This window comes from Pleurodeles waltl, chromosome 7, assembly GCF_031143425.1.
Source record: "Pleurodeles waltl isolate 20211129_DDA chromosome 7, aPleWal1.hap1.20221129, whole genome shotgun sequence".
Taxonomy (NCBI): domain Eukaryota; kingdom Metazoa; phylum Chordata; class Amphibia; order Caudata; family Salamandridae; genus Pleurodeles; species Pleurodeles waltl.
This window is the reverse complement of record NC_090446.1, coordinates 979,315,173-979,324,577: the sequence shown is the minus strand read 5'-3', so window position 1 is coordinate 979,324,577 and position 9,405 is coordinate 979,315,173. Positions and strand designations below refer to the sequence as shown.

Sequence of the window (9,405 nt, the reverse complement as noted above, 5' to 3'; positions counted from 1 at the left end):
GGAATAGGGCTATAGAAATAGGCCCACTCCGCCTTCAGTGCTACTGTCAATCTGGATCCTTATTTTGGCAACATTTATGCTCAGTAAGCTCTCCTTCACCCAATATTTGCCCTGGTGTGTTTTTTTGTTTTGTTTGGGATGTTTGTCTGGCTCCCTGGTTTCTTGTCTCAGATGGAGACGAATCTGGGTGTTTTTAGCATTCATCTGAACACACAGATTGTGTTTTTTCATTACTAATGCCAGAGTTCCCAAGTTTATGTTAGAGGGCAGGGGTGATTGGATTTAGCTACAGCGGGTGTCACATGTGCCCCCCCCTCGATAAACTTTCAGGTCCTAAAGCAAAAGAACGGGATTCAAACTCTTGGGGTTCCTTGAAATTCAAAAAAGCTCAAACAAGACTCCCGACATTAAAATCAAAATAACGAAAAGCAATCCTAATGAAAAGCCAAATACAAGAATGAATAGATGCTGTAGGAAAGTACCATCTTACTTGGCATGTTACCCCCATTTTTACATGTATGTCAGTATGCTTTTGCCTGTCTCACTGGGATCCTGCTAGCCAGGACCCCAGTGCTTATAGTTTGTGGCCTGAATGTGTATACCTGTGTAGTGCCTAACTATGTCACTGAGGCTCTGCTAATCAGAACCTCAGTGCTCATGCTCTCTCTGCCTTTAAATTTGTATCTATAGGCTAGTGACTACTTTTACTAATTTCAATTGGCATACTGGAACATCCTTATAATTCCCTAGTATATGGTACCTAGGTACTCAGGGTATTGGAGTTCCAGGAGATCCCTATGGGCTACAGCATTTCTTTTGCCACCCATAGGGAGCTCAGGCAAACCTTTACACAGGACTGCCATTGCAGCCTGAGTGAAATAACGCACATGTTACTTCACAGCCATTTTCACTGCACTTAAGTAACGTATAAGTCACCTATATAATGCACAACGGGGTGCCCCTAAAGTACACAAAGAACAAATAGATACAGAATTCACATGTATATTGTTGCAAAAATCAGTCCATGATGCCACCAGTAGGTCTTGGAGTAAATCAGTCCAGAAAATAAATCAGTCCAGAGTTTATTGAAATTGTGATTTCATATTGAACAGTCAGCAATCCAAAGCAATATGTACTTCCAGCTTTCCAGCCAACACGTGTTTCGTCTTTGGGAATAATTAACATCCCTTACGACTTCTTCAGGGCTTAAAAATCCAAAAAAATATGGAACGCTTCACGAATTTGCGTGTCATTCTTGCGCAGGGGCCATGCTAATCTTCTCTGTATCGTTCCAATTTTAGTATATGTGCCGCCGAAGGAAGCACAATATGTCTAACCTTCACGTGCTGAAGGTTACGTGCAAAGTTACTAAGTGTGAGGGCACCCTTGCACTAGTAAAGGTGCCCCCATATAGTTCAGGGACATTTCCCCAGACTTTGTGAGTGCGGGGACACCATTACACGTGTGTACTACATATAGGTCAATACCTATATGTAGCTTCACAATGGTAACTCTGAATATGGCCATGTAACATGTCTAAGATCATGGAATTTCCCCCCTATGCCAACTCTGATATCGGGGAGCCAATTGCATGCATCCCGGGGGCTCCACTATGGACTCCCAGTACTGCCAAACCAGCCTACTGGGGTTTTCTCTGCAGCTACCGCTGCTGCCACCCCACAGACAGGGTTCTGCCCTCCTGGGGTCTGGGCAGCCCAGTCCCAGGAAGGCAGAACAAAGCATTTCCTCTGAGAGCAGGGTGTTACACCCTCTCTCTTTGGAAATCGGAGTTAAAGGCTGGGGAGGGGTAGCCTCTCCCAGCCTCTGGAAATGCTCTGAAGGGCACAGATGGTGCCCTCCTTGCATAAGCCAGTCTACACTGGTTTAGGGAACCCCCAGTCCCTGCTCTGGCACGAAACTGGACAAAGGAAAGGGAAGTGACTACTCCCCTGTCCATCACCCCCCTAGGGGTGGTGCCCAGAGCTCCTCCTTGCATAAGCCAGTCTACACTGGTTTAGGGAACCCCCAGTCCCTGTTTCCAGAGGTGTGAGGGCACTCTGGAGGCCTCTGAGTGGCCAATGCCAGCAGGTGACATCAGAGACCCCTCCTGATAGGTGCTTACCTAACTAGGTGGCCAATCCTCCTCTGAGGGTTATTTAGGGTCTCTCCAGTGGGCTTTTCCTCAGATAACAACTTGCAAGAATCCAGCAGGACTCCTCTGCACTTCTCTCTTTGACTTCTGCCAAGGATCGACCGCTGACCGCTCCAGGATACCTGCAAAACTGCAACAAAGTAGCCAGAAGACTGCCAGCGACATTGTAGTGCTTAATCCTGCTAGCTTTCTCGACTGTTTCCTGGTGGTGCGTGCTCTGGGGGCTGTCTGCCTTCACGCTGCACTGAAAGCTACAAAGAACTCTCCCGTGGGTCAACGGAATCTACCCCCTGCTTCAGCAGGCACCAAACTCCAGCTTCACCGGTACTCTGGGTCCCCTCTCATCCTGACAAGCATGGCCCCTGGAACACAGATGGTGGACCCAAGTGACTCAGACTGTCCAGTGGTCCAACTGTCCCTATTTGGAGGAGGTAAGTGCTTGCATCCCCTCTCCAGACAGTAATCCTGTGCACTGCGTGAACTGCAGCTACAAAGGCTTCTGTGCACATTTCCAAGAAATCCTGCATGCACAGCTGAGCCCAGGTCCCCAGCACTCTGTCCTGCTATGCTCAGCTCCCTGAGTTGATCTCCGTTGTCGTGGGACCTCTCTTTGCAGTGTTGAGACGACCGCCGTGTTCAGACTTCTTGAACCCGTGTTCAATGACTTCTGCGGGTGCTTCTTGCTTGTGCATGGGCTCTCTACGTTGCTGAAGGCCCCCCTCTGTCTCCTCTCCCAAGTGACGACATCCTGGTCCTTCCTGGGCCCGGGCAGCACCCTTTTTCTCCAACTGTGACTCTTGCAGCTAGCAAGGCTTGTTTGCGGTATTTTTCCACAGAAACAACTCTGCATCTTCCAGCATGCAGTGGGACATCTTCTGCATGAAGAAGAACTTCCTAGCTCCTTTCGATGTTGCAAAACCTGCAGCATCTTCCAACTGGAGGCAGCCATTTTGCACCTTCATCCGGGGTTTAGTGGGCTCCTGCTCCCCCTGGACACTTTAGCGACTCTTGAACTTGGTTCCCTTCCTTTGCAGTTCTTCAGGTCCAGGAATCCGTCTTCAGTGCTTTGCAGTCTGTTGTGGTCCTTGCAAAATCCCTTATCAAGACTTTAGTGTGTTTCTGGGGAGATAGTAGTACTTTATTCCTACTTTCCAGGGTCTTGGGGTGGGGTATTTTTTATACCCTTAGTGTTTTCTTACACCCCCAGTGACCCTCTACACACTACACTAGCCTAGGGGTCGATTTGTGGTTCGCATTCCACTTTCTTAGTATATGGTTTCTGTTGCCACTAGGCCTATTGCATCCTATAGAATTCTACAGTGTTTGCACTACTTTCTGACTGTTTTACTTACCCAATTTGGTTTGTTGTGTATATTTTGTGTATGTTACTTACCTCCTAAGGGAGTATATCCTCTGAGATATTTTTGGCACATTGTCACTAAAATAAAGTACCTTTATTTTTAGTAACTCGGAGTATTGTCTTTCTTATGATATAGTACCTATATGATATAAGTGGTATTGCATGAGTTTTGCATGTCTCCTAGTTCAGCCTTGGCTGCTCTGCTATAGCTACCTGTATCAGCCTAGGCTGCTAGAACACTACTACACTCTACTAATAAGGGATAACTGGACCTGGCACAAGGTGTAAGTACCATTGGTACCCACTATAAGCCAGGCCACCCTCCTACAGATGGCTACTATAAACCATCTTAAATGCAAAAACAGAATATTAACATAGCCACCTATCAAAGTAAGAAGTTTATTTAATGATCTTTGGTCTTAGAATGGTCTTACATCTAAACCCCACTTCTCACAGAGACAATGACTATACACAGTGCTCACAGATTATGTGTGGTAAAATCGATGAAAACATTGCTAAAACATTGGGTTGATTAGGGAAGGCATTAGAAAGACTAATAAATCCAATGCCCTAAAAAGTGAAAGGGTTATTTCTAATTCCTGCCACATCATTATTGGATAATGAAGACAGTTGAATAAACCTGATCAGGCAACACATATACCTAGACTCAATTTCAGCATGCCTCCCTCTAATCTGTATTTAGTATTACACACAGAATTACGCCAATCAAACAGGACAATGATGACTCATGTAGATGGGTCATGTGTAGCTATCTAGACATGTATGACCCAGTATTAAAAACATAGTCAGTGTCTTCTCACAGCAAATAATTATCCCACATAACCTAATAAAACCATTACAAACACATATAGTGAAGAAGACCACAGTGCACTCCAACAAACCGCACATTGCATGTCTACCAAACATAAGTAAAATGCTGGTGAAATGAGTAACCATTCAACTGTAAAAGCACCTGAAGGCCCGGCCCTCTCAGCAAACACAATCTGGTTTCTGCCAAGGGCTTTCAGTTTCCTGGATGCCATTGATACCACTGAAATGATTGCTGACAGTAGTTCTCTAAGATCTCCATGTGGTCTTCGATACATTAGATCATGACATTGAGCTGAGATGACTGAAGGAGGAGGGTTGTGAGTCAAGAACTGAGTTGTTGTGTGCCCACTTGTTTCTAATTGACCACTTTGACAGATAAAGTAGGTAATACCATGCAGAAACTAGAAATCTTGGCTCCAGCGTTCCACAGGTCTCACCGTTATTGTCAGTACTACCTAATGTCTAGATCTATTTTAGATTTGATAGAGGAGTTTGTCTTTTCAGTGTTATGTGGAGGATACTCAGCTTTTGGTTGGTTGATAGGTATACAGTATGAGACTTTTCCAGGATGTCTAACTTAAACCAGTGCGTGGACGAACTCACTTAATTCCAGTTGAATGGAACCAGGAAATGAATTTTTGACCTCAATAGAAGACTCTACAGACAGGCCACTATAGGTTTAGTTCCTGAACTACTGGGCCGAGCACTTCCTCCAAGACACAGTGAGGAACCTTGAGGTCAAATTGGATAAAGAAGCAGGCCGGTGAAGTGAGATGGACTATCTTCTTTCAATTATCCTTTACGGAAAATATTTCAATTTATCCATCTTCTTAACAGGCAATAGTAGATTCAATGTTAAGATGTACCAACATCTCTTGAGTCCGGTAGGTTTGAGATAGGTCAGTAGCAAGCAAGAACCTCTGTTTCTTGAAAAACAAGGAAATGCTTGCTGTCGATAAAGAATCAAGAAGTATATGTTCCCTGATGGATACAGTTATTAGTTCCATGATGACAGGAGACGGTATATACATGAGGATATATCTTGATAAAATATGCCGGTCCTGGCTCTAATGGTAACTCGGGCATGTTGATTTTGTTTGCATTCCTTACTTGTCCTTCATCAACAGCACTGAAGGAGGAAATGGACTGTACTGGAGGGGAATCGGACTGTACTGGAGTAGAATCATTGGCGTATTGTTCACTTTGATTTTTTTTCTCATCATAGTACATCCTCACAGTGTTTACCCATTTTTAAAATTACTTTTTCATGATTCTGGGGACGGTCTGTTCACAAAAACGTTGTATATATGTCTTGATTGGTAGTTTTTGGGGCAGTGCTGATTTTTTAAGGACACGGCTACCCTTTAAGCCCCTCTTGTATAAATGTTGATTTGTTTCTTTTTTCTCTCATCTTCTTTCCAGGTCCCCTCTGTCCGGCGCTCCCTTTCAATAGCCATCTGTTTTGTTCTCCCCTCTCATAGACTACCTCTCTTTCACTCACCTTCCTTTGTTCTCATCTTCCTCGCTCTCATTTTACTCTTTTTTGCTAGCCCCTTTCGCTGTCTGATAGTCTTCAGTCAATCCTTTCTCACTGTCCTTTCCCAGACATCTTTTTTACTTACCCGCTTCTATCTTCCTCCCCCTTCTTATTCACCCTCCTTTTCTCCTCTTCCCACTTACTCACCCCTTTCTCTCTCCCCTCTTTTTAGACCTGCTATTTCGTGTTCGCATTTCCAATCTCCTCTGTTTAGGGCTTACCAATTACCTGCTCCACTCTGTCTGCCTCCCCACTCTCTCTAGCTCCTTGTTTCCTCTCTTTTTGCAGTTCCATCTTTCTTGACTGCCATCGTCTCGTTTCCTTTTCTCACCCCCTTCTTCCTCCCTCCCCTATTCCTGGCTCCCGTCTTCTTCTCGCTTATAAGCGGCTTCTTTCCTGCCACCCTTTTTGACCTTTTGAATTTAGCCCTTCATCCCTCTTTCTACACTTGCTCTTCTCCCCTTTCCCACAATTCTCCGTCTCTCTCTTGCGTATCTGTCATTCTTGATCCACTTTCCCACTTTCTGGCATTCTTTCTTCCTCGCTCCCTCTTTCATGCTTCTCTTTTCCTAGACTCCATCTAGCACCTTTTTGTTTGTCCTGCTACTCTCTTGCCGACCGTCCTCTAAGCTGCACTTCTTTCTTGCTGGATTTCTTCGCCCTCCTCTCCTCCTTGCTCCCTGTTCCCCTCGCTGCCACCCTCTGCAGGGATGCAGGGCTGGCAGCAGCTGGGTGCCCGCATCATTAGGAGCCAGTAGGCGGTCGCCTGCGGGATGAATAATTAAAGACCCCTCTGGTCCCCAATTGGTTTGTGGTATTAAAAACTAATTGTGACCATCCCCGGTTGTCATTTCTAGCTGATAAAACATCACTTTTATTGATCAAAGTCACCCAGCGCCATCATTAATCTACCTTCATGACTGCTTGTACTCATCACAGAGATGCTTTTATCTGTTAACTCTTAGCGCTCTAGACTGATTCATTTTCTCTACTCTCTTCCTGGTGCTGTTGTTTCCTCCACCCCCACCTCACTCTTCCCTCTATGCTTATTTTCAACTAGGGCTAGCTTTATTTCATAGCATCATGAGCTACCTTTCTTCTTTCCATTTTTCTCCTCTATTTCTTTCACCTCATCTACCCGCTCCTTTTTTTTCGTTCTGTTTCGTCTATCCCCACTTTCATTTTTCCTCGCTGTTTTATCTCTTACCTCTGTGACTTTTGTGCTTTCTCGTTTCCCCCCTTTCCAGACAATCCCTCTCCATTTTCTTTCTATCGGTCTGCCCTCTTCTTTCTATGCTCATTCTGTCTTATCTTATTTTATCTTTCTTCCCACTGCCTGTTTTGCTTTCCCATTGATGACTGTAGTGTGCGTGAAGTGTGTCTATTTCTGTGCGACGTGGGAGGATTTTGTGGCTGTTTGTGTCTGTGCATGCATTGAAATGTGAAAGTATATATGTATATATATATATATATATATATATACACACATTCATTATGTGGTGCAGTGCTTTAAGTGAGGCGTGTTCTGCCGGTTCTCAGATCCGTCATAAAATAAAAACTGACTTTAAAAGGGTCCCTGCCAGGCTCTAGATTCACGCCCTTAACTATATAAGCAAAAACACTGATCGATTTCTCAAAGAAGACTGAGGAGACTGATAAAACTCTTAAGGGCCACATCGAGCCAGGTTAATCCATATTAGCGATGCACGACTCCGTTTGATTTATCTTGCATTCCTTAAGAGTATTCCCTTTATCCAGATGTTGCGTTCTTTCGTTTTCTTTATGTAATACAGGACTTTTGTATATTGCATACTGTGAACTGAGTCGCTTGTAACTGAGTTTAGATTGTGGGAGGGAATTCATGACAGAACACGACTGAGAGCTCAGGAGTTGTTTCTGAAGGCAGTGTGAGATTTTGACAGTGTCTGTCCAGTCATTGGCCTCGCTGCCAATTATGCCATTTTATGTGAAAGAGTGTGATTTTGGTATACACAAATATTGAAATTTCGACAGTGCCAAAGAAAAAGAAAATGCTGTGTCCATCGGCGAGGAGAGTGTGTGTGTGTGTGTGTGTGTGAGTGTGCTTGCGTGCTCGAGTGTGTGTGATCGAGCAGGAAGGTGGGCAAGAGTTAATATGGTGAAAGGGAGATGACACAGGCAAGTAAATGCAGAGAGACTGCATGAAAAGAAAGGAGACTGTTATAATTATAATATATTTTCTCTTCTAGGCATCTCCCCTTTTACACGAAATATGCTGCTTTATTTAGGGGTATGTTTGAAATATAAAGACACATTTATTAATGTTGTCGCTCATTGTAATATAATAATTTAGTCTGGGTGAATATATTCATGTTTTTTTTCAATACAGTTTGATTTTTTTTCCAGTCACTGTTTTTAAATAGTGAATAAGGCTGCATAGGAAAAATATTTTGACTTCTCACAAATTGTTTTTGTCAGATCTGGCATCCTTGGCATGGTCTCCCCTAACTTTTTGCCTCCACTGCCCTGGTTGTTGCTGTGTGCTGGACTCTATTTTTGCTGTTTTTGTTACTCTGGGCACTTTACCACTGCTGACCAGTGCTAAAGTGCAAGTGCCCCCTATGTGAAATTACATGTGTAATTGGCTTTTCCATGATTGGCATATTTGATTTACTAGTAAGTCCCTAGTAAAGTGCACTAAAGGTGCTAAGGCCTCTAAATCAAATGCTACTAGTGGGCCTGCAGCACTGACCGTGCCCGCACATTCGTAGCTCTGTAAACATGGCTCAGACCTGCTACTGCAGTGTCTGTGTGTGCAGTATTTAAAATGCCAATTCGACTTTTTCAAGTGTACCCACTTGCCAGGCCCAAACCTTCCCTTTTTATACATGTAAGGCATCCCTAAGGAAGGCCCTAGGAAGCCTTATGGGCAGGGTGCTGTTTATGGTAAAGGTGGGACAAGCACTGATGTCTTTTACATGCCTTAACAGTGAAATACTGCTGAATGTGTTTTTCACTGTTGCAAGGCCTATCTCTCTCATAGGTTAACATGGTGGCTACCTTTAAATATTCTTAAAGTGAACTTTCCCTTTGAGAGCAGATAGATATATGGAATTTGGGTCTCTGAACTCACAATTTAAAAATATATCTTTTAGTAAAGTTGGTTTTTAGGTTGTTAGTTTGAAAATTACACTTTTAGAAAGTAGGCATTTTGTTGCTTTAGCCATTCTGTGACTCTGCCTGCTTGTGGATTACCTGTCTGGGTCAGACTGACAGTTGGGCTGTTTGTGAATCTCCTCTAGACAGTGACACAAAGGCAGCGGGGGTGTAGCCTGCATATCTCAATGAGTCATCTGGGCTGTAGTAGAGGGAGGAGTAGTCACTTACACCTGAATTGGCTGTGCCTGCCCTCACACAATGCAGTCTCCAACCCCCTGGTGTGTGTCTGGGGCCTGGCCCGGGCAAGGCAGGATCCTGTAAACAACAGAGACTTTCCTTTGACGCTTGCCTACTTCAAAGACAGGAATGGGTATAAGTAGTGGACCC

General features: G+C 44.2%; 1 non-coding gene across 1 annotated transcript; it reads right to left on the bottom strand.

Annotated features, from left to right (window-relative positions):
- Positions 1-1,218: 1,218 nt before the first annotated feature.
- Positions 1,219-1,325, bottom strand: LOC138247498 (U6 spliceosomal RNA). The gene has a single exon (XR_011194533.1). It is a non-coding gene; the product is annotated as a U6 spliceosomal RNA (small nuclear RNA).
- Positions 1,326-9,405: the final 8,080 nt, after the last annotated feature.